We start from the raw sequence: 26,371 nt of genomic DNA, 5'->3' as shown, positions 1-26,371 counted from the left end.
TGAGAAATGTTCGATTTAGAGTGTAGACAAGCTTTGTGACAGACAGACAGACACACAGACTGGAGTAAATCAGTATGTCTCCCACACCACTGTGTGGTGGGAGACATAATAAACTTGCCTCCTGCATCCAAAAAAAGGTATCGTTTTCCGACTGCAAACGTAGACAACGTAGTTTTATCATTGCTGAGTTTTACGACCGGTAGATGGCGACAGTATAAACTAGCTGCTTCGGTTCCAAAGCTATAGTCAACTTATGCTTTAATATACCAGCCTTAAATAAAAATACATTGATAGAACTTTAAAGCTTAATTGACAAATTAAATTACACGAACACATAATTATGTTAAACGTATGCAATTAGGCACTATCTGTGACGGGAAACACCAATCATATATGATATGTTTGGTATTTTCCGTGGAAATGTCCATTTATAGCACTTTTAGTATAACGGATTTAGACTCTCCTGTGGGCGACTATTACGAGACGACAGGCGCTCCTGATTAGATGCCCATGGAACGCTATGTATTGACTTTGTTTCAATAACGTGCAGGTCTGTTTAAAAAATTTCAGTACAGAGCCAAATTTCTCATATTTTCAGCATATACCGGCGCCGGCGAAATGATGATCATTTGAAAAAGGGAAACAAGTTTTTACTCGCCGGTTTTCCTTTCGATTTTACGTCCACCACTTCTTGTAATATTCCCTTTTACAATAAACGTGTGTTTAAAGACCAGAACTGCATCAGTCACAAGCAAAACTTGATATTTTATGCTTGCTCCTATTTAGATATAAGAATTGATAATTCATGTCAAATACGGTTTAGAATAATTCAGCCCTGTAAGTCATCTAATGAAATCTGCAAAAGGAATGTGTGGAGTGATGATAACTTAGCAGGTGTGTTTTTGTGCTTGTGACTGCGGCTGTTTGCCTGAAAAGCATGCGTGCGCAGTGGAATGGTCCGGCGTTTTCAATAAATGTGACGTCCCGTATCAGTATGCACAGTAACACATACAATCATAGCATGAGCATTTAGCTATAACTAATCAGAAATTATGCCCTGCTTGTCCGATGGGAAACCCCGATCATGTAGGATGCTTTGGTATTTTCCGCGGAAATGCTCATTGTAGAGCTTGCTGCGTAAAAGGAGTCCTTTCCGCCATTTTTTTTATATGTGTCAACAAAAAATTTTGCACCCGGTTTCCAAAAACAATGGCATCTGTATTCCATTTCCTTTCAAAAATGTATGTGTAAAATACTTTTATCAATTTACCAATCAAATGAAAGACAGTCTCAGATAAATGTAATCAATCTTATTGGTCAATCGAATGATACCTGCGCTCCTCTGCGAAGTACAGTGTCTGTGCCGTTAGTGACGTCACGAACAAAAATGAGCCCCCAAATTGTAGTGGCGGTGTATGACCTGAGTATCTATGACACATTCTGTCATGTTATTATTTCATTATGAAAATGCTACCTACGTGTCAAGCATAGATTTGCCATGTGATTTCAGCAACCTCAACAGCAACAAACGTTGCTTAAGTAGAAAATATTCATCAGTCAAACGGTATATAGGTTTTACTTATACATTAACTACATAGACAGAAGACCCTTTGGTCCCCATATTATGACCTGTGCAAACAGCCTACATCATAAACAAACAGTTACTTTTGGTTAATGTCTAAAAGAGGAAAAATTTATTCCTGCACTTGTGTATTTTTGTTAAACTGAAAACTTAATTGTTATGATTTTTAATATTTTCTTCATAACAATGTCACTAAAAAAGAAATCAATGGTTGATTATTTGCTTACCTCTTGTGCAGCTTCCCTCATGAATTGCTTCGCGGCATCATTCCAGATAGCTGGTACAGTAATGACCCAATGTATTTCGTCTTCCTTGGTGCCACAACCAAAGTTTTATCTTGTACAGTCTTCATAACATCATCCTTCATGTACTTTATGGACAGCGAGAACACTGTTTTAGCTGGCAGACTTTTCTTTCCACTTATATCTTCCAACATCATGCCTCTCCCAAGTCTCTAAATTTAAGTATCATAAATTCATGTTTAATTTGACTGTTTGGACTCATCTGGTACCGGAAAATGGAATCTATTGAATGTTTCCAAATGACAGAGTTCACCTTTAACTGGTGCTTGCGGCGTGAGGGATGTTGTAGATTTTATTACCTTTCACGAACAGACTCCAGCAAATCAAATCTGCTATTAGGTTGCCTTGGGTGGTGTTCTATGCTTCAAAACTTAATGATCTTCTTACAGATTTTATCAACGACATTTATTCTCTCCCCTCACCCCCACCCCACTTAAGAGCACTGACCTCCAGATCGTACAGCAAAAAATGTTTTTTAAATATCAGGTAATTGTTGCTATATGTTTAATAAGGATTTGAAACTTAGTTAAAGACATATTACATGTTATAGAAAGACATAAGAAATTTTTTTTTTTAATTTTCCATTCAAAATTTCTAACAGGGCGCCGGTGGTAAACTGCCTTTATTATAAAGCTTTTTTAAAAAAAAATATTTAACGACCGTTAACAACGTACTTGGAGTATCGGTCAAGAACGCAGGAAAAATTTTATTGCCGCGGCGGCCCGGGTTAGATTCCGGACTCGTGCATGTTTTTATTTCTTGATTCAGCATTTTTAAGGTAGTTTAGAAACAAAAGCCCAAGTTCTTATTTTCACAATATGACAAACTTCAATTTTAAAGACAGATCATTTCTATTGAAAATCTGGAGATCAGTGCCTTTAAGGGTGAAAATATGATGTGTTTATTTAACTGACAACAGTCAAAAGTTCAAAGAAAATAAACATTCATCTACATGTATGTACCTGGTTTTCGTACAGCTTCATTTTAAACCGTTCGAAGAAATACCAGTCCTCGTGTTCCTGGTTTGCCGCTAGTCAGCGTATTTATTTTCCGCTTCAAATCCGAAACTATTAAGTGTCCGACCATCAGGTTCTATCAAAATGCTCGTTGGCCCTAAAAGGAAATTAGATGAAAAGTGCAGATATATAAATAGTTTTATTAGGTATTTAATTACATTTAAATAATAAATCTAAGGTGAAAAGATAACGGACATTGTAAACATCGAAATCTTGTTGAGTACGTTCTGATCTCGTTTGAGACATGTAGTGTCTAGCTTTTTTTGATAAAAGTTTTTTTAAAAAAAAAGGGCCCAAGCTTAAACAGCGGGGTTCGGAATGGGGCCCAATTGAAATGAAATAAAAAAGGGACCCGCTGTAAAATGCGTAGAAAAGAAATTTGTTTGTGCAAAAGTAAAAAAAACCCCTTTTTGCCCTTTTTAACCCCTTGGTCCAACGACCAATCCCGGAAAATTTTAAAAACCCAAGGGTTTTAACCCAAAAAAAACCTTGATTTAAAAAAGATGTTTTAAAATTAAAAAATGATTTAAAAGGGAAAAACATAGGTTTTTAAAATTTAAAAAAATAGTTTCCTTTTAAAAATTTTAAAAAACTACCAAAATAAAAAATTTTGGGGAATAATTTTGGGCCCCAAATATAACATAAGGAATTTAAAATTTTTTAATGTGGTGAATTTAGCCCAAAATTATTTTATGTTTAAAATAATTTTTTTTAATTCCCTTGTTTTTTTTAATTTCCTTTACATAGATAAAAAAAAATTTTAAAGAATTAAAAAATGACACAAAATTAAATAAATAAATTTAAAATTAAAAATTATTTTGAAAAAAGGGAAAATTTAAAAAACAAAAAATAAACGGGCCCGGGAAAACCCCAAATGAAAATATAAAAAAATAAAAAGGGTTTGGTTATTTACAAATTATCCCCTTTTTATTAAAAAAACAAGTAATTTTCCCCCTTTGAAATTGAATTCATCAAATTTTTTTAAATTTAAATTTTGGAAAAATAAAATTCTTTGGGATTTGTTATTTTTAAAAAAAAAAAGGGGTATTGAAAAAAATTAAAAAACCATAAAAAAAAAATTAAAGAAAAATTTAAAAACCCAAACCACTTTATAATAAAAAATAAACACTTATAAAACCCCGGTTTCAACTTTTATTCATTGGGCCGAGTTTTTTTATGCTTATTTCCGGGAAAAGTCAAAACGTTTTTGTTTTTTAAAGGTGTTTGAGTAGGGGTTTGTGAATGGATCCCCCTTGTCTGTTAAGGGGTTCGGGCCTGCTGTTTTTTGACATTAAAGGTGTGCACTAAAGATTTTTCTTTTAAATGTTTTTAATGCACTAAATTCCCTTATTTTTTTTGTCTTAGTTTGAAGGTTTGGGAGCAAAAACAAGGGGGTTTTAAAGGGAAAAACGGGCTGAAAACCGGGGCGGGTTTGATGATTTGGGAAAAAAACGGCTGTATGGCCCCCCCCCCCCCCCCCCGTTTAAAAGATGAGGCTTTTGGGAAAAGACAAAGGGTTCCCCCCGGCGTCGGGGGCCCCGTAAAAAATTTAAACCGGGGCCGTCGGGTTTTTTAAAAAAAGGTAAAAACCCCGGCTTTTTTTTTTTTAAAACCCTAAAACCCCCAAAAAATTTTAATCAAACCGAAATTTCCCCCCAATTTAAAAAATACAACTTTAATTAAAACCCCTTTTTACTTCTTTTAAATCAATAAAAATAAATTTTAACCCTTTTTAAAAACAAAATAAAAAAAACCCCTTTAAAACCCCCAATTTTTTTTCCCAAAAATTTTTAACCCCCAACCCCCCCCAATAAAAAAAAAAAAAAAATTCCTTTTTTCACCATTAATAAAAAACCCCTAAATTTTAAAACAAACTTTAATCAATCCAATCCCCCTTGGGGAAAAAACAAATCCTGCCCCCTTTGTTTTAAAAAATTTTTAATTTTTTCTTAAAAATAAATTATAAAACATTCTCAAACCTACTTTAAAATTTTCTTTTTCCCAAAACCCCCCAATAACCAAAATTTAAAAAACCAAACCCAATTTTTAAAAAAAATTATACTTTTTAATCCTTTTATATTTTCCCTAGGGGCCTGGCCCCTAAAAAAATTCTTAAACAAAACACCATTTTTTAAATTTTAAAAAAACCCCCCACCCCAAAAATCAAAATTGTGAAAAAATTTTTAAAAAACGGGTTTGTTTTAATAAAATTTTAATTTATCTCCCCAAAATTCGGTTTAATTTTAAACCCTTTTAAAAAACCGAGGGTTTTTTTTTCTTGTTAATATATCCCCCAACCACAACTTAAAACCTTTTTCCCTAACATAAGTTTTAAAAAATTTTTAAAAGTGAAACCCTTCGCCCAATTCCTTCAAAGTTTCAAAAAAAAATTTCCCATTTTTTTTTTAAAAAAATTGGGAAAAATTAAATTTCAGAACACCAAGTCTTTTTTGGGGGCCCCAACCTTCCCCCAAAGAAAGAACCCCGAAAAATTTTTTGTTTTAATTTTTGTTTCTTTTTTTAAGAAAAATTTTTTAACTTTTAATTTTTGGGGATTGGGGAAAAATTTTCCCGCATTAGCTTTTCTTTTTTTTACAAAAATTATTGTTTTTAGCAGTGATTTTCCCTTGTTTATGATTTTTCCCAACCGGATCCAAAAAAAAAAATTTTTTTAAATTTTAACTTTAAATTAAAAATTTATTTTAAATTTTTTTAAAAAATCTTTTTTTAAAAACCCCCTTTAAAAGTTTACAAAATCTTGTTTTTTAAATTTTGGATTTTGATCAATTTTTAAAACTTTTAAAAAATTTGTTTCTAAATTTTCAAGTAAATTAAAAAAATTTGAAAAATTTGTTTCTAAAAAACCCTTAATTAAACCCGGGAAACAAAAATTTTCCCCAAAAAAAGTCGTTCATTTTTTGTTTTTCAACTTTAAAATTTAAATTTTTAAATATAAATTTGAAAATTTTGTATAAATTTAAGTTGCATTTTTAAAAAATTAAACGGTTTTAAACCCCTCCTAACCAACAAAAAGTTTTTTAAAAAGTCCTATTTTTTAAAATTAATTTCTTTTTGGGTTTTCTTAAGCGGTCTGTTTCATCCCCTCTTTTTGAAGCTGTTTTTCCCAAAAACTTTTTTAAATATTCGGGAAAATTTTTTATTTAAAATTAAATTTTCAATAAAATTTTTGCTTTTTTCATTTTTCCGTATTTAGTTTATTTTTTTCTTTTCTGATTTCAAAAGTTTCCCTTTTTTGTAACTTTTTTCTTACCAATCTGGCTTTTATTTTTTTTAAAGTTTAACTACTATTTTTTAATTTTTAAATTGGGGTGAAAATTTTTAAAATTTAACTCAAAAAACTTTTTTTTTGGTTGTCATCTTTTAAAAAACAGATTTTCTTCAAGTTTTTAATAGAATAAAACCTTAGTTTTCTTTCTTTTTTAAATTTTTACCTTGAAATTTGGGATTATTAATAATAAATTTCTTTTTAAAATCTTTTGTTAATTTTAAAAATTTTCTTTACTTTTTCTTTTTAGTGTTTGTTTTATTTTTTTTGATTCTTCAAGTTTATATTCATCTATTCCCTTTAAATTTTTTTTACAAAAACCGTCTTGGAACTGCATGGGGGGTTTTTTGGTTTTCCCCTAGGGGGGATTATTTCATTACCCCCCATTTTCTAATGCTCTATTCATTGTGTTATAAATTTCCCCCTTTTTTCTGTGAAGATACGATTTTTCCTTTTTTTTTTAAAAAAGTTTTTTTTTTGAATTGTTTTTTTGTGGGCAAAATCCCCTTAAATCAAATATAAAATTTTAACCCTTTTTAATTTATATTTGGTCGGGGGTTCAAAAATTTTGTTTTTACGTTTTAAAAACCCCAATATATTATTAAAAATTTCCATTTTAAATTTTTTTTTTTAAAAAAAATTCCTTGGTTTGCCCCTATATAAAAATTTCCATTTTTGATTTTTTTGCTTTTACCCAAAAGTATCACGATCTATATTTTTTTTCACCCAAACCCTATTTTTTTCCCTTTTAAACCCGGATTTTAAAAAAAAAAATTATAATGTGAACAGTTAACCCGGAATATCCTTTGGGTTTTATTAAGACTGATTTTAAATAAATAACACAACAGTTTTTTGGGGCCCGTCTGAAAAAAGGTATTTCTTATTTCTTTTAAACCTTTTTATTTCCCTCCCCCAAAAATCATAAATTTTTATCTTTTTTGTTTTTTGATTAAAGGGTTCCCCCAGGTTCAATTTGGTGGGGATCAGTGAATATTCAAGTTTTTCATTTGGTTTAAATTTTAAAACTTTTTTGAAATTTGGTTTTAAAAGGGTTTTTAAATTTAAAACTTGTTTTTTTGATTGTTTTTAGGTTTTTGGGAAAAAAGTATAATTTTCAAAATTATAAGGGTTTTTTTGAAGTTTATGAAATAAGGTTTTTTTTTTTTTCCAGACCCTGCGTTTCCAAAATTTTAAACATTCAAAAACCTAAAATTGGGCTTTTAAAAAGGAAAAAAATTTTTTAAAAAGTTTTGGATTTATCATTTTTTGTATCATTTTTTTAAATTTTTCCATTTATATTATTTTACATTATTTTACAATATCTTACATTTCTTACATTATTTTAAATTATTTACTTTTTCCCTTAAAAATTATTTTAAAATGCAATAAAAAAATTAAAAAAAAAAGGGGATAATAAGAAAAAAAATTAGTTGGGAAAAAGTGAGAAATCTTAGAGAAGAAAAAATGAGGAAAAAAAAAGAAAAGTACAAATGGGATATTTTAATCGGGAAATTTAAAAAACCCCAAAATTACAAAAAAAAAATTAAAAAGGGTCAAAAAAAAAAAAAATTATAAAGTCAGTTAAAAGCATTCCCTGGAATAAAAACAAAAATTAGCGTTATTAGGTGATTGAAATGAAAGACATAAAAACATCCCGGGGTTTTTTTTTTCCAGCTTTTCCCAAGAAAAAATTACCAATTCAGAGTCCCTGAAGTGAAGACCTTTTGGGGGAATTTTTAAAAAAATGGGGGGAAAAAAAATACATGAAAAAAGATTTGAAGGGCGGGTTTTTGGATACTGATGTTTTAAAAAAAAGGGGGATTTTCCAAAACCGTTTTAAAATGTTTGTTTTTTTTTTGCAGATAAATTTTAATCCTAAAAAAAAATATATGAAGCCCCAGTCCAAAATACAATAGGTAATTTTTACTACAAATATTGTGAAGCTAAACGGTTAAATAGCTAGAAAATTTTAAAGGGAAAAAGTTTCATATAAACGGGGAAAAAACCAAAAAAATTTAAAAACAAAAACCCAAAACAAAACCGGGTTTAAAATTTACTAAAAAGGTTTGAAAAATTTACTTTTAATTTGCCCTAATTTAGGGGAAAAGGAAAAAAAAACCTCAAAACCCCATATAAATTTTTCCCCAAAATGGAAAATTAGGGTTTTTTAAATTTTTAAACTTAAAAAAAATTTTTTGGGCCCCAAAAAAATTTAAATTTGCAAAAGGTTTAGAATCCCTGGAAAAGAAGTAATTAAACAAAGGGTAAAAATAAATGTTTTAAATTGATTTGTTTTAAAAAAAAGATATAACAATAAGAAAAAGCTTTTCAATTCTTTTAAATAAAAATATTTAAAAAAAATTAACAGAAAAGTCGGAAAAAAACCTATCAAAAAAAAGATCTATAAAAATTAAAAAAAATTGGGGGACAATTTTTTATGACGTTTGTCCATGTAACCCAAAAAGAATTGGTTAATGACTTGGATTTAAATTTTGTGGTTAAATTTAATGCTGGAAATAAAATGAAGAAAAAAAAATGAAGGTTTTTTGAATAATTGAAAAAACTTTTAAAAAAATAAATTCTCTTTACCGGGGAACAACTGAAAGTTATTTTAAAAATTATTTTTCTTGAATTTATTTTTTAAATTTAAAAAGATTTTTTGAAAATTTAATTAAAGGGGAACAAAAATAGAAATTAATTCTAAAACATTTTAAAGTAAAAAAAAAAAAACCCGGGGTGATTTTACAATAGATTTAGTCGTTTTTTAAATTTTAGATAAAAAAAAAATTTGTTGTTGGTTTGGATTTTTTTAACCTAGGGAACCTACTCTTGGCATAATATTTGTGTTGAATATGACAATAAAAAAATTCGTTACATAATGGAAAGAAGGGAAAAAATTTTTCATTTTTTAAAAAAAAGGTTCTTAAAAGTTACACAAGATATTAATAATTAATTGGGGGAAAATTTAATAAATAATGGTGTTTTTAGGGGATTTGATAAACAAAAATTGCCCCAAAAATTTTGGGAATTTGATTTAAGTAGTTTTAAGTTTTTGATTTCAATTACAGAAAATTTTTTAAGTTGGTTTTGGAAAATTACCCAAATTTTCATACATTGCTTGGATTTGAAAAAAAAAAATTTGACAAAACTGAATGGGGAACTAAAACCAAAATTTTAAAACTAACTCTGTGGTTAAAATTTTTTACATTCTTTGTGATCTTATTGTTAATTCATTTTTGGTGGAAATTTCCCGTGATTTATCTTTGTTTAAGTACGGCAAAATTTAAACCAAGAGCTTATCCTTTAAAAAAAGGAACCACAAAGGTTGGTATTCTAAAAATTAATAAATATTTAAAAATTTAAATTTAGAAATATGTTACGATGTTTTTTGGTAGAAAAATTTAAATTTTTAAATTTAAAGGGTTGAAAAATTTTTTACACTAATTTTAAAAAAAATTTTAATTAAAACTTTATTTTTTAAAATTTTTATTAAAATTTATTTTTAATATAATGTACAAAAAAGTTTATAAAAAAAATAAAGGAATATTTTTTTTTGTTAAAGGCTCAAGGAGAAGAAATCATCCCGGAACAGGTATCTTTGACACTTTAACGAAATTGCTTTCAAGCGGAAGTTCCCATTTTCCCAATTACCCACAGGGGAAAAAAAAGTTTTGGGGAAACAGCGGGAAAGGGGAAAAAAAAAAAGGTTGGAACGGGAAGTTGGAAATTAACTGCAGTTAAATTGTTGAAAAATTAAAAAAACCCTGCCCCAGAAATTTGGGTTTAATTTTAATTCCCAAGGAAAAAAAAGGAAAAGAATAAAAAATAAAAATAAAAATGGGGAGGATATTTTTTGGAAAAAATAAAATATTGTCGGGATTGGGACTTTAGCTCGTGCTGGAATTTCAGTTCAAAAAAAAAACGTTTAACAATTAATTTTTTAAAAATAAAACAAAAATTAAAAATAGAATAAAAAAAAAATAATTTAAAAAATATACATGTTTAGAAAAAAAGGGGAATATTGGGGAAAAAATATAAATTTAAATCCAATTAATTGTTTAAAAGCTTTAATATTGCCCTGGGAAATAATGTTAAAACAAAAAAAAAGGATATAAACTTTACAATTAATGTTTGAAGTTAAAATTTTTTGTTTGGGTTTAAAGGGCTTTTTTTGAAGAAATTTTTAAAAGAAAAATAAATTTGGGAATGGAAATAATTATGGTGGGTTGGAGAGTAATCAAATGTTTTAAATTAATAATGCAGCTTCTTTAAATTTTGATCGTTAGTGGTTAAACAAAGGAAAAAAAATTTTTTATGATTGTAATTTAAATTTTTTCAAAGTAATAAATGTAAAAAGTTTGGTTGAACTAACTGAGGGTTATGCAAAAAAAAAACGGAACAAATGAGTTTATTTATTTGATACTACTGCTGGGGTGGGAAATTTGGGAAAGGCCCAAACTGGATTTAATTGTGGTTTCGCTATTAGAAAGGGCATTAATCCCCAAAATAATAAGAGGTAAATGCTAAGTTCCATTAAATAATTATTCCCTTTTTTTTTTTTAGGGTTTTGAAACTAATATTTTACCTCCCAAATCAAATTTAAAAAACTGCAGCTGGCAGATGTGTTTAATTAATTTTTTGAGTAATGCTACTTTATGGGGGTTGAGGGAAATTTTAAAAAAAAATTTAAATTTTTGGGTTCCCGTTTAATTTTCCCAAAGGAAATTTTGGGGTTTTTTAATTATACTTTAAAGATTTAAAAAAAACAAGATGGTCATTCCCTTTGGGAAAAGATGAGGAATCAAGTGGGGTACAAAACAAAAAAATATAACCCTTTTGAATTAAAACCCGGTGTAACCAAAAAAACAAAAATGTATTTGTTTATTTTTAAAAAACCTGACAAAAGTAAATTACAACAAAATAACCCCCATTTATTTGTTCATTTAAAGTTAATGCCGCAAAAGAAAAAATTTCATTTGAGCTCCTGTCGTCTTTAAGTTGGTTAAAGGGGTTTTTATCCCGAAAAAGAATACACCAAATATACAAGAATATATGTGTGAAATTTAAAATTTTTTATAAAAAAAAAACCCAAAATACTGGAAGTTCTTTAAAAAGATCCCAAAATTTTTTTGAAAATTTTTTATTTATTCAAATTTAAAAATTGGTTATAAAAAGGAAGGGAATACAGATTTACCCTAAAAAAAATTCCCTTTAAAAGTAAAATTTAAAAATTCCACCAGCAGGTAATATTCGTGTTTACGCAAATTTTTTATAAGAGGAAAAAAAGTTGAAATAAATATATTGGAATGAAATTGTTTTTGTTTTTAATTTAAAATTTAAAAATAAATTTAAAATTTAAGACATTTAAAATTTTTTTGAAAATAAAAATTTAACCCCTTTCGATGGGGCAAAAGAAAAAAATTTTGCACAAGTTATAATAAAAGAAATTTTCCCCATATTTTAGAATTTAAAAAAAGAAAATTCATGGAAACTTCCTTTACTTTTAAAAAAAAACCAAATTAATTTTAATTAAAAAAAATTTTTGCAATAAGAAGGGATTAGAAATTACAATTTCAAAAAACAAATGTCCCGTCCAAAGGTCAAAATGGTTTGGGTTTTAGGGGCTTAGTGGTTTTTAGGAAAACCCCAAATTTTTCCTTTTCCCCAAAAAAAGCTCCAAAAAATTGCCTTTAGGGATTTGGGCTTTTTCAGGGCTAGGGAGTTTGGTGTTAGTAAAAAAATTGGAAATGGTTTTGATTTCAGTAGTAATGATAAGAGAAAAATTTATATCACCATATTTAAAACCCAAACAAGAAAGCAAATAAGGGAGGATCTGGAGTGATTAAATTAACAACAAAAAAAAACAAGACGGTGGGGTTTTTGGTATGTTGGCGGGTATTAGGATTCCCTTTTATTAAAATCTTTTTTTAATTGGGGGAAAAGGGTACAGATTGATTCTCAAAGGGACCCCCAGACGAAAATTCCCATAGTAAAAAAAAAAAAAATTTTAAAAAAACCAATATTAAAATTGAAATTGAACCCAAAGGGTAAAAACCCAAATTTAAAAAAAAAAAAATTTGGGGTGTATTTAGTGAAATAATTTATTTAAAAATTTAAAAAAAAAAAGGGTTTTTTGTTGGGAAATTTTAAATTTGGAAAAAAATCTGTTGGTCCTGGAAACCCTTTGGGGTTTTTTACTTAAATAATTTACCCTTTTATCCCTTTTTGGGCTTTTTCCCCCACCAAAAGAAGTAAAAAGTAATACCAAAAGTAAAACAAAATGTTCAATATCAAAACAAAACAAGTATGCTTTGGGGGATATTAATTTTTTATTTTTCATTAAAAAGTTTAAAAAATTAAAAATACCGTTGTTGTTTTTTTGAAAAAAATACTAAAAATTTAATCAAAGAGAAAATGAACAAAAAAATTAAATTATTTTAAAAAAAAAAGGGCATTTATTTTAAATGAAATTTAAAATGGAAAATTAAATTAATGGGGAAAATTCAAAAAAATAAAAGAAAAAATAAAAAAAAAGAAAAAAAAAATTTTTTTTGAAAAAAGGGAAAATTTCTAAAAAAACCCCATTGTTTTTAAAAAGTTTACCCCGTACTGATGGTGGAATTTTAATAAGGGAAAAATGTAAAAAGCCAGTCCCGGTTTGGTTAGGGTTTGGGAATTTTTGTGGGAATAAAACAAAAAAGCACTTTAAAAAATTTTTGTTGTGCCCAATTTAAAATTGATAAAGGGGAAGCTAAAAAAAACAAATTTAAAAAAAAAAGAAAGGTAAATTTTTCAAGTTATCAAGTAAAAAATAAAAGAAAAAAAAGAAACCCATTTTATTAATTCTGCAAATGAATTTAAAATGGGTGTGTTTTTAAATTTTAAATTTTTAAAATTTTCGAATATTCCGTTAACCAAAATTTTTGGTTTTTATAAATTTTGAGTAAGCTAATGTATCAATAAATTAACCCGGGAAAAAATTTTTTTATCGTTAACATGATAAAAAATGTTTTAAATTTAACATAACTGGGAAAGGGTTATGTTATCAGAACGAATAAAATTTAAAGGTGTGATTAGGTTTTGGGGGTTTAATTAAAAAAAAGATCTTTGTAAAAATTTTAAGAACTATTTTTTCTTAAAACAAGTTTTTTTTAAATTCCCTTTCCCTTTTATAATAATTTTCTTCGTTTTTAATAAATTGAATAATTTTACCCCTTTTTAAACCGACAAATTCAACCCCTGGGAAGGGGGAGCTTTTATCTTTAATTTTCCAAATTTCTTTTTTTTTATTGTCGAAACCAAAAAATTTTTAATTAAAATTTATAATCACTATTATCAAATAAAACTTTGTCCTTATAAACACTCCTAGAAACTTTGGTTTTAATTTTATAAAACCCTAATGAAACGTTTTAGTGAATAATAATTTTTCAAATTTCCCCCGTACTTTTCCCAAAGTAATTATAATGAAAATATACTTTTAAAAATTTTTTTATAAATCTAAAAAAGCACATTCCCAAAATTTAAAAAGGTCGTTTAATAAAAAAACTTTTTTTTTTTTGAATTTCCAAACAAATTTTGTTAAACATCGTTGAACTAACAATGAAGGTTTTGCTATATATTTTAAAAAAAGGTTTAAATGGTTTTAAATTTTTTTTTAATTCTTTCGTAAATTTCCATCTTTTTACCCAATACGAAAGTTCCTTAATTAAAAAAAATTTTTTTAAAAGAATTTTTTGCTTTAGATCTTTTTTGGGGTATTAAATTTAATAAATTTTTTTAAAAAGGACTTTGTTTAAAGTTTTAAAAATTTTTTGTATTTTTGTTTCTTTTAAACCTAATTGGTATTTTAGTTCAAAGATTTTTAAAATGAAATACATAAATTTTGTTTTTTCATTAAATTTTGGGAAACCCCAAATTCTTTAAATTTTTTTTCCTAATTTTTAAATTTTGTTTTAAAATTTTTTTTTTAATGGAAAATAAAAAATTCTGGGATTTTTTAAATTTTTTAGGGGCTAAAGGAAAAATTTATTGGGGTTTTATGTAAAATTTTTTTTTATTCAGTTTAAAATTTTAAAAAAAATTAAAATTAGTTTTTCCTTTTGAATAATTTTTAAAAAGTTTTTTGGATAAAATTTTTAAAGTTTCCCGAGGGTAAAAGGGGACACTTAAACCCCAAGTTTAAAGGTTATTTGGGTCCCGGGTTTAAAAATGTATTTGCTTTTTCTTTTAATTTTTAATTTTATATATTTATTGTTTGCTTTTCCCCGTTCTGTTTGAATTTTAATTTTCCTTTTTCTCAGTCCCTTTTTTAAAAAAAGTAATTTCATATGTTTAAAAAATCTAAAATTAAATTTAGTATTTTTAACATTGCCTCCCAAAATAAACCCGGAATACTAAAATAAAAAAAAGGGTCTAATTTTTAGTCTTTAACATGGTTTTTTTAAAATTTTCGAATTTCACGTAAAAGTAATCCCTCAGTTTTTAAAAAAAATTTTAAAACCCCCATATTTCCCATTGTTTTATTTTAAAATTTTTTCCAAACATTTTTAGCAAGTTTTAATTAAAAAAACAGAAAAATTAGTTTATTTAAAATTTAATAAAAAATTTTTTTAGAGGGAAAATTTTTTTTCTTTTAATTTTTAAATGAATCCCGTAATCTTGGTAAAACCCTTTTTTTTTTTTAATCATTAATGTTTTACCCAAACAAATTCTTGAGATAAATATTTAAAATTTTGGAAAATTTTGTACTAGGTTATCCCCTGATTTAGGAAAATCAACTGGAATGAATCAATAAAGGGCCCCGTCAGAAATTTTGAATGCCATATTTCCCTTTTTTAATTTTTAGGAATAAAATTAAATTTCTTTTTTAAATTTTTAATTTTTTGCCCTAAAAAAATGACCTTATTAAACCCCTTTTAAAATAAAAATAAAAAGGAATTTTATGTGTTAGTTTTTAAAAAAAATAATTTCATTCTGAGTGAGCACTTCCCTTTAAATTTTCCTGGGTTTTTGGGCAAATGATCAGTCCGGGCACTTTTACCTTTAAATATTTTTTACAGAATTTACAAAAATTTTTTTTTTTAAATTCACTTTTATTTTTTTAACTTCTAAATCTTTGTTAAATTCTTTTTAAATTTTTTCTTTACAAAAATTTCCCCTTCCTAGCCCTTTTTTTAATAAATTATAAACTGCATTAGGACCCTTTTAAACTGGGTTTGGTTTTTTTATTTATCGCATAACCCAAAAAAAACCATAACCGGAACCCCAAACATAGATTTTGTTTTGGGTTTTTAAATGAAGATTTTAGTTGATGGAAAAAACCAAAAAAACTTTTTTAGAAAAAAAATTTTAAAATCCAACATAAAAACCAAAAATTAAAGCTTAAACCCTTTTTGTTTTTTAATTTACCCTTTTCTTCCCTTTTTTTGGCTTTTTAAAACCTTGGATACCAAAAATAGCTAAACAATTTGGTATGTTTATTTAATTTCTTTCTTTAGGGAAATTTTTGCAGGCAAAATCAAAAATGTTTTTGTTTGTATTTTTGTTTTTTATTCCTTAATTATTTAAAGTCTTTTATCCAAACCCTAAAAGTTGGACTACATTTTTTGAGGCTTTCAGTTTTTAAAGTTTTTTTTTTCATTTCCTTTTTATTTATTTTATCCTTAGAATTGAAAAATGTCCCGTGTTCTTGTATTGAAATTTTTTTTTAAAAGTTTCCCCTGGTAAAAACTTTTTTTTTCTTCTATCCAAATATAAATTAAATTTTATTTCAAATTTTAAAAATTTCTATTTTATATTTTTATTTTAAAGTAACAGGAAATTTTTAAATTTCCCGAAAAACAAGAACGTTTAAAATGTTTTTTTAATTTTTAAAATCTTTCAGAAGCTTGTTACAGGGGAAATTTTTTTAAACTAAATGACACCCTCTAAAAAAAATTTTTAAAACATCATTTTATTTTATTAAAACCTTTCCTTTAATTTGTAAGGTTTTGGTTTAAAAATTTAAAAACTTGAAGCAGAATGGATTACTTAATTTTTTTATAATGAGCAACAACCCGGGCTTTTTCCCCCACTTCCCTTAGAAAACCAATTAAACCCAAATTTAATTTTTTATTTATCAAAAGTTGTTTAAATTTTTTTTCGTTTTTGTTAAAAATTTTTTAAAGCCTTTGATTGAAAATAAATTAATTTTTTATTTATCAGTTTTTTTTCCAAATTTTTTTTTAAAAGTTTTTTTAAAAAAACCTTTAAAAAAAATACCCTTTTAAAAAATTTTTTAATTTAGAATTTAAAAATTTCATAGGGGTCTTTTTTGTTAAAAAATTTTTATTTTTTGGATCTTGTTATATGAATTTTAAATTTCCCAAATTTTTTAAAATATTGTTTTGTAGATCTTTTCCCCTTTAAAACATATATTTTATTTAGAAAAAAAACTCAAGCAAAAAAGGATTAAAAAAATAATTAAAAAAATAATTAAAAAAAAATTTTAAAAAAAAATAAAAATTTTTTTTTATCTTTAAAAAGAAATAAAAAATTTAAAATTTTTAACTTTTTTCCCTTAATTTTGGGTTTCCAAAATTTTCCCCGGTTTTTTCCCTTCACAACATTTTTTAAATTTAAACCCCCCGCATTAATTCCAAATTTTTTAGAAAGCTTTGTAAGTGTTTTATTATTTTTTCTTATTGTATCACAGTCGGGTTTCAATAATTTTTTTTGGATTGTTTCGATAAATTTTTTGGTTTGGGGCAATCCTTAAAACTTTTCATTTTCTTCTTTCCGTTAAAGGGCAACCACGCCCATTTAAATTTAAAATTTTTTACGAAGATAAGGGATCTATAACATTTTTTAATTTATAATAACCCTGATTTTTATATTATCGTAATATTTGATCAAATTTTGATTAATAAATTTCTTCTTTTAAAACCCTTTCTTTTTAATTTTATTTGGTTATTAAATTTTTCCCAAAGTGTAATTTTTTTTTGGGATAATCATTTTATTAACCTTTTATTAACCAAATTTTATAAATATACTTATAGAAAAAAAAACTTTTTAAAAAAAACCCAAAGAAATTATTTTGATTTGGGGAAAATTTTTTTATATTTTCTATATTTTTGAATAAGATTTTAAAATCTTTTTTTTTAAAATTTTTTATCCCCCTGTTAAAAAATTTTTAAAACCCCTTTTTGAAAAATTTGTTTAAACCCTTTTCATGTTTTGTGTAGGTTTTTAAATTTAAACTAAAACCAAATTTGTTTTTTTCCCTTCTGTTTCTTTTTTTAAGTCTTTTAAAAAAAAAATTTCTGGGTCGGTTTTAAAATAAACAAATCCCTTTAATTTTTGGGGGTTTTTTCCCCTAGGTTTTTTAATATGAAACAGTTAAGAAAAGATTGTATACTGCCCCCTCGGGGTCATTTATAACCCCCTTTTTGATGTTTTTTTTTGTAAAAAAAAAGTTTTTGTTTGTTTTAAAAAACAAAGTTCCCAAAAACAGAAAAACCATCAAACTGTTTAGCAGAAGATAAATTTTTTATGGGTGTTTAAAGTTGTTAATTTAAAAGGAAATTTAAAAATTTGGAAGGTTCCCTTTGGGAGCAAAATTCAAAAAAGGGGTTTTTGAAATTTTAAATTGCGAAGCTGGAAACCCCCCGGTTGCCGTGGTCCATAACATTTTGCATTCGTGAATTGGTTTTGGAATTATTTTAAAATTAAAGGGAAATTTTCTTTAAAAATTTCTAAAAAAGTACTTTTTTTTTTATGCAAAAATTTTTAAAATAATTTTTTCTTTTTATATAAAATACTTATAGAAAAAATCTTTAATTAAAAGTTAATACAACTCTTCTTCTTTTTACTTTATACCCGTTAAGTTTAAATTCCTTCATGTGCATTTCAAGGGTGTTGAATAATTTTTTCTTTCTGCATTTTTATAGTATTGTAAAAATATCCTGAATAACTTTATTTGGATCTTCTTTTTTTACTTTTCCAATCCGTGCTTTGTTAAAAGTTGTTTTATTTTGTGATGATGTGTTTTTAAAATAAATTTTTTATGTCAAGTTTTAGTCTGTTAGTAAATATGGAAATTACTGATGGAACACACAGCAACTACTAAAAATACAGGAATAGCTGGAACAAGTGCTAATGCAGCTGAGCAACCAAAGACACTGCTGTAATAATAACCCAGTACTTACTCTCCCACAAATTTATAAACTTTTTCTGTAAGCAGCAGCTAGTTTAGTTAAGTGAATAATTAATTGATCTATTGTTTTTTTCCTTATTATTAGAAATTAGATTTTTATTGCTCTTTTATATAATTAAACTTTTTATTTCTAAATTAAATTTTTTCAAGATCGCTAAATGGTACCCAACTATTAAATTTTTCACTATATCCCTTTCCATTTTACTAAAGCTTGTTTTTTCTTAAGTCTCGTCTAATAACTTTTTCTATTCTAAAACTTCTTGTGTAGTAGGAAAATTTCTTGTTCATAAAATGAACCTTGAATTATTTCATCTTTTAAATCTTTAATAGTGTATGTTCTGGGATTTGTATTATTAATTTATAAATTATAAATATTTCCTCTGTCCAATTGGTGTATATCCTTTTTCAAAATGTCTTTTAAGTTTGCTTAAACGAACTCGATCCCCAATTTTAAATTGTTGCTTGCTCTTTGATATTTTTAAAATTTCACCATATAAATTAAGTAAACAGTACCTTTATTTTAGTTTTTTATGGTTTTCGGTTGGTGTCATTTTTATACTAGAATATTTTGTTTTGTTATATTTATCGACCATATCCTGCAAATTATCTAAAAAAGTATAAGTATTTTGCTGTAAAATATTTCCACATTATTCTTTTTAAACTTCTATTAAATTTTTCTATTACTACGCCTTTCCTTCATTAAATGTATGATAACATATTAATTTTATTTTTATTCAAAAATGATTCAAACTTTTTATTATAAAATTCTTTCCTTCATCTACCCAAAAATTTACTGGAAATCGCCCTTCTAAAATTATTTTTCAAAGCTTCAGTAACAGATTCTCCAGTTTTATTCTTAATGGAATAACCAAGCATATTTACAAAATATATCAATAACGGTTAACAAGTACTTTACTCCTTTATTATATTTTGAAAAGCTTGCATGTCGACTAAATCAGTTTGACCAAGTATCATCAATATCATTAACTATCACTCTTCGTTCCTAAATTTCTTTTAATTGGTTTGGGGTAATTCTTCTGCTAATTCATCGCTCCAGTGATTCCGGGGGTATACTTACCCCTTTTCCCGTTTTTTGACTTTGTTTTTGTCCGAGACCAAGTGTGTATTTCGTTTTAATTATAGGTTTCACAACTAAAGTTTTTCAATCTTTTTTCCAAATGTTTTTGATTTAGTTTTATTTAAATTGGAAAGCATTGCTTATCACATGTACCCTTTTTTACATCACTGTCATAGCATAAATCATGGTCCATACATACTGCATCCAGTTCATGACAGGGGGTCCATTATCTAGGGGATTTCCTGGCCCACAATATTATATCCTGGAAGTGTTAAACCTTTCTTAGGTTTAAAAAAGGTAACATGCTTTGGAATATCTAAATTACCCCCTGTTTCTTTTAACAAACTTTGATTTTATCCTTTCCACAAGATGAACAGGTAAACTTTTATCATTTTTCTCCCATTTTTTGTTATAACATAAAGGGGGTTTATATTATCAGTAATCTTCTTTCTTTCAAACAATATATTTTATTCTGTAAACTCATCTATATCCATATGTATTTAAATTTAACTTTAAAAACTTTAATTGGGTTTAAACCTGTGGATTTTAAATTGGCCGGCATTGGTCGGTTGGACCAAGGGTTTAAAAGGTCAAATGGGGTTAGATTGACTTCGCACAAACAATTACTTTACTACTAATGCAGGGTCCAGCTTACTTGCGGACCATATTAGAAACTTAATAACGAATGGAACATCTTAATATTTAGTATCCAGCTTACATGCGGACCGCATAAGAAACTTAATTACGAATTGACTAGATTAACGTGCGGTATCCGGCTTACTTGTGGACCGCGTTACAAACTGATTACGATGGACCAGATCGATATCCAGTGTCTGGCTTACGTGCGGACCGCGTTAGAAATTTATTACGAATGGACCGGCTTGACTTGAAGTTTCCAGCCTACGTGCGCACCGCGTTTTCAAACTTTATTACGAATAGACCAGCTTCACAAGCAGGTCTGGCTAAGTTGCGGATCGCATCACAAACATGATTACAAAGAAACCCGCTTGATATGTAGCCAAGCCTACCTGTGGACCCCGTTTCAAATTCAATTAAAATGGACCAGCTTAACATAAAATGTATGGCTTACTGGCAACAGCGTCAGACATGAAATATAATGTTCATGTTAGAAAAGTATCCTATTTTCTTGCAGATCGCGTTAGAAATATAGCAAACAAACGCACCAGCTTAACATACAGAATCCGGCATACCTGCGAACCGCGTTAGAAACTGAAATATAAATGACCTTGCATACATATGCAATGTCTGGTTGCTCGCGGATTGCGATAGAAACTTAATTACATTGTACCAGCTTAACATGCAATTCCAGTCTTACTTACGGACCGCGTTAGACATAAACTCATACATAAACGTGCCTGTTGTATATCCATTGTTGTTTGTTAGGGAATGTTGTCCATTTTCGACTGCAATGAACTTATCCAGATACTAGTAACTGCACCAGGATATAAATGTCTGTACAAAAGGGAGATAAAAGTTAAAATAACAACGAGAAGAATTTTGAATGGATAACCTTTTTGGGACAGCTGACTACCAATCCAGTTCTTCGTAAACACCTTTGTAGGTTCACTTTCAAACTCATGTCTGAACGAAAATCCCCAACCAGAATATGTAGTCCCAAAATCAATCGCCGCAACCAGTAATGCGAAAGACGCTGCCTGTAAGTATAAAAGTTTCATATCTTGCTATATCTATGGTATATCAATTAAATTTAAGCCATATTAAAGCGTAAAAAGGTAAATTTGTCCGTCATTTCAGGTGTCTTAATTTAATCAATTTCACGTTAATGGCGGTATAGTGAAAACAATGCTGAGCATATTTGTGAAGCCTGCTGGTTTAATGAAATGACCTACTGTTTGAACCTCCTTTCTGTAAAAAAAGGTTTTCCTCAATTTTCTTCGATACTTGATGAAAATTTTGATATTGTATATAATAATAAAAATCTAAAAGGGTGATAATAGGAACTTTTTTGTTTTTGAACTAATCAACAAACATCACGTTTACGAAAATGATTCCACTTATTTGTTATTTTTTATAGATTTGACGTTATACTATAGCTATATATAAGAATTATATTAGATGACGAAGTTATCTTAAAGGCGAATGTAAGACAAAAATTGAAAGGCAAGCTTTAAAGAGCCTTCAGTTTCTTATTTTTATTTGTCAGCACGAGCCTACGGACCTAATATTGACAGCTAATGTGCACTTCAGGTGTTAAATACGTCTTTTCAGCCATTTTTAAATCTTAAATCATGGCGGAGGGAATAAACAGAAATTACGTCTGGACATTTAAAGTCAAATATTTTAGCATGGCTTGATTTGATTTCTAGTTAAAAAAGAAAAAGGTCAAGCTATGTATATTCTGCGATAAGGTACGGTTGACACGCTGACCGCAAGAGGAGCATTATGATGCCAAATGGTGTCCGGTTCATTACTACTCGGATAAATGAAGTCCAGCATAATTTTATCAAAAAATTTCAATGAGCATTTCAGAATTAATACAGAAAAGGCTTTCTTGTGGTTTGACGTCTAACTTACCACGGTTCATCATTCAGATATTTAGAACCACTGAGGCTAACACCGTGGTATTATTCCTGCGCATATGAACTCTGAACCGTGCTTATAATCAAAGCCGTCGAGTGGTTTGTATGATAAACAATGGCGAATTCCGGTTTAGTTTCATCATCTGTAGTGTAACTTTTAAAAATATCTTTAAGCGAGAAATATACTTTAAAAACAGAGTGCTGCTATAAAGGTATTTAATTTTTATTAAACCGACGTAAAATTTCATAATAAAATCTGGAAAAGTGAAGCAGAAACTGTCAAATATCTCTGTTGTAGACGTGAACAATCAAACTGGTTGCTCTCAACGTTCGGAACCAACGGTAGATTCAATAAAAGAAATGAGAAGACTTTTTTTTTTTCACACACTATTGATGTCATTATTTGAAATATTGTTGATCAGAAAATATAAGTTATTTATGTCATACATTGATTATGCCAAATTTGCAAGGCACTTAAAACACTTTTTTTCACCCACCATCCAACAAGCTGCAAGTTCAAATCTAATTTTATACTTACGACAATCACTCATTCTATCCCGATCTAATTTCGCCGTTGATATTGAAAAGACATAGTCAACAGTCAAACAATAACAGTTGACTGTAAAAGCCCTGCCATGAAAGGGAAAATCCGAAGCTTTGTAATAGAAACATGAACATCAGTGACTGGCAGTCTAGCGGTAACAAGCTTAATTGTCAATCCTGCGGTTCCGGGCTTGAATCCCGGTCCATGGCCAGGCACTGAAGATTTATGGTAATTATGCTCTAAAGTGTCTCCTACCCATACAGGATCTTCCAAGAAAGAAGGTTTTGCTTAATAAGAAGCCAAACATAGTATCCGCTTTCACTTTAGTTGGACGGGAGGTAAACATTTTCTCGCAGATATGACCTGATATTACAATGATCACAACATGTGTCTCTGACATACATTTATTGACGGAATTTTAACCTGTCTTATTATCTTCGGGGGCACTTGGATGCCTCCGTGACCGAGTAGTTAAGGTAGTTGACTTAAATCACTTGCCTTCAAGTGTAGATTTTTAACACTAGTTTGCTGCGGAAGGTCAGTTGTTCTTTCAAGGTGTCTACCATGTCTGAAAAAATGCCCAGAGGGACACTTGGGGATCTTCCTAACCATCAGTAGCTGGAAAGTTGTCATATATATGACCTAAATGTTGTCAGTGTGACGTTAACCCCAACAAAATATCTTATCAGTCAATGATCCTATTAATCATTTGAAAACTCAAGTTTCATGTTGCAAAATGATAAAATTAAGAACAGCAGTGTATCAATATATATATATATAAATATTACAACGACAACGCTAACACCCCACCACATTTAGTGTATATTAATTCACAATTTTAACAATCCGATTAAGGTATTAATGATGAAATACAAACGTATACATGTATTAATGGCCTTACACACTTAAGATATGACGCTTTTTTTCTGAAATTACACACGTATATCTGTAATACATCTTACCAATGTTACTTACATATTATGCAGTAAATTTGCTATAATGAAAGATTTATTAAGTTTTTGTAATTATCTCCGACTTCATAATACAAAAGTCTACTTTCGCTTTCGGTTTTAAAATAGTTATTTATTCTCTAACTTGTTTCAGGTCAGAATTATAGAATCTAAGTAGAACCCTTTGCAAAGCAAAATAATTTCATAATAAAATGGAAACACTACTAACCATTGTGTTTACATTCCGTTTGTCCAAATTTGTTTCGAGGTTGGTAAATGTAAGTCTACTTTATCTGTGCGGAGGGTTTAATTTTCTTCCTCTTTCGTTTTAATCCTCTTTCGTTTTAGTGATACTGAAAATCTTAATTTCGCAGTTGAAGTATGCATATATTTATCAATCATAATAATTTATTTATAGCCTTTTTACATGCACAATTGTGTGTAAAAATATCGTCGATTAGTCATGTATATTGTTCATTTGTTGTGTTCAAAGTCAGAAACCTTATATTCAAAATAAATGAAAAGGAAATTTGACAAGGCTGAATTATTGATTATAACTGATAAGAGATGTCATGAAGCTATGAATATACCAGTTTTGTTTTGCTTCATATATTTATATCGAACTGCATTAGTTAACAAATTAAAAAAACAACAACAAAAAAGCAAATAAACAAACAACAACAACATGTTTTGCCGAAATTCATTATAATAATAATTTATAATAAATAAATTTCTGAAACTTCTAATATTTTCTTCTGTAAACAAAAAACTTGCTTCACCATTAGTAGACAAATATGATTATCTATTGATGTTAACTGATTTATATTAACTAGGCTGTTAAGCTCGGTAAAATAAATAAAATAATAATAATAACGACTTTATTTATAGTGGATAACATATTTGCTAAGCCAATTTACAATATGGTCCACATATACATGGCTATATACAAACATAAATAAAATTATGACAAAATAAAACACATGAAGTTATATGTTATCAGAAAAATAATATGAGAAGGCAAGATTATATACAATAAAGGACACTATATTTAATAATTGGAGTAACTATTAACAATGAAAATGGAGAGAGATGGGCACCTCCTGTCCCACTATCTATTGAAGTACAATCATCAACTCTTCTCTCTGTTCTTATAGTCACTCTTTATAATGTTTTAATGAAACAGAAATAATGTTAGCATGCTTACTTTTATAGAAACACCATGTCATGTGAAAATTTGTAATAATTTACTTTTGTCTGTATACTCACGTGTTGCATAGGTAACTTGAGTTAATAAAGTCATGTTCTGTTCTGTTCTGTTCTGTTCTGGTGGAGACAGTATTTCCTGACATTTATTTGCAAATATGACTTGTACTGTCAGAGTATTGCCACTGAAGGTATGATCTTTTAAATTTCCCCAGGGTGTCTGAAGAACGTATGTGTTTAGGTATATTATTCCAGATAATGCAAAGTTTTGCGAAAAAATTCCTTTTTTGGCATAGGTACTACTAGTTCATCATTTTCTCTAGATCTAAGTTCACCATCAGATGTTTGCTTCTGAGTAAATTTTGAAGTAAGGTAATTTGGACATTGATCATGAATCGATTTATAAACTAGGATTGCTTTTTTTGTATTTAATTCGGTCAGAAAAAGTCATCCATTTCAATTGTGTAAATAATTCAGCAGATGGGGCATCAAAGTTTTTGTCAAGAATATTTCTTGCAGCACGTTTTTGGAATTTCAAAACAGTCTCTAAAAGCTCGTCATTGCAGTTTCCCCATATTGTGCAGCAATAATCAAGATGTGGCAAAATATTTAGGCATTGAAAAATAGCTTCCGGGAGTGTAAGTTTGGGAAAGATTTTATTCGTAAGAGAAGATATAAATATGTATTGCATTTTTTCATGGTTTGTTCAACCTGATACTTCCAGTTTAGATGGTTATCAACATGTACCCCTAAAAGTTTCTCACTGAATGAGTATGAAAGTGCTTGACTCTGCATTTGAATAGCATTCAATTGATGACTTGCCTGTGTAAAATGTCAAATAAAATGTTCTTATCGTATCCTAGGTAGGTCGAATATTAAACTACAAAGTTGTATGAGTACATTAGATAAGTTATGACATTGAAAGATATAAGCATACAAAAATTTACATGATATATAACGGAGGTTAAGATTTTAATCTAAGATTATTTTACATTGGCGTCACGTCGACATACTATTTGACAACACTGCGGTACCGTTAAATGTCACACCACTTGCATATTTATATCAAACAGCTTTTTGTCAAATATATACATTATTTTTTTTCTAGTCAAATAAATGATAAGAAACTACTTAAAAGAATAAAATCTTGATAAAATCATAACACATCATAGTATCTGCAATCCCTCCTGAAAGGTAATAAGTCGGTAAATTACCGCCCTTTACATTGAAATTAGAACGATTTAGGATGACGGATATTACCAGAATAAAAGTTATCACATGCATTATCTGTTTGTTACAGACATAAACCGAATTTCATATTCTTTAGGATATAATTTCCGGATCCAGGCACACATTCGGTTTTAATGTACCCTTAGGATTTCCAATGAAATTCTACTGACTAGAGCTATATTTACTGAAACAAACACACTTTTTTGATGAAACCTTGATATCAGGTGGGACGCACAACCGTTATTGTTTTAAGCAAGGGTCTCGTCAGAGACACTTGTTTTAGTTAGGCTAAATCCGGAGACACTCGATGAAAGCGTTTAGATTTGAACCGCCAAATTCGCATGAAGAAAGTAGTCCTTTGTTAACAAAAAGAAAGCAGTGGTAAGATTTGCGATATCAGCTGGAACATGGATTTGAAGTGATATT

The 26,371-nt window shown here is 28.1% G+C and overlaps 1 long non-coding RNA gene across 1 annotated transcript; it reads right to left on the bottom strand.

Moving 5' to 3' along the window:
• Window positions 1-123: 123 nt before the first annotated feature.
• On the bottom strand, window positions 124-23,879 carry LOC128553240 (uncharacterized). The gene is made up of 5 exons (XR_008369295.1): window positions 23,742-23,879; window positions 20,989-21,133; window positions 2,847-2,997; window positions 1,810-2,036; window positions 124-271 (listed from the first exon to the last, which is right to left on the bottom strand). It is a non-coding gene; the product is annotated as an uncharacterized LOC128553240 (long non-coding RNA).
• Between the last annotated feature and the right edge of the window lie 2,492 nt (window positions 23,880-26,371).

The sequence above is a fragment of the Mercenaria mercenaria genome, unplaced genomic scaffold (genome assembly GCF_021730395.1).
Source record: "Mercenaria mercenaria strain notata unplaced genomic scaffold, MADL_Memer_1 contig_3619, whole genome shotgun sequence".
NCBI lineage: Eukaryota > Metazoa > Mollusca > Bivalvia > Venerida > Veneridae > Mercenaria > Mercenaria mercenaria.
This window is presented reverse-complemented; position numbering and strand designations above follow the sequence as displayed.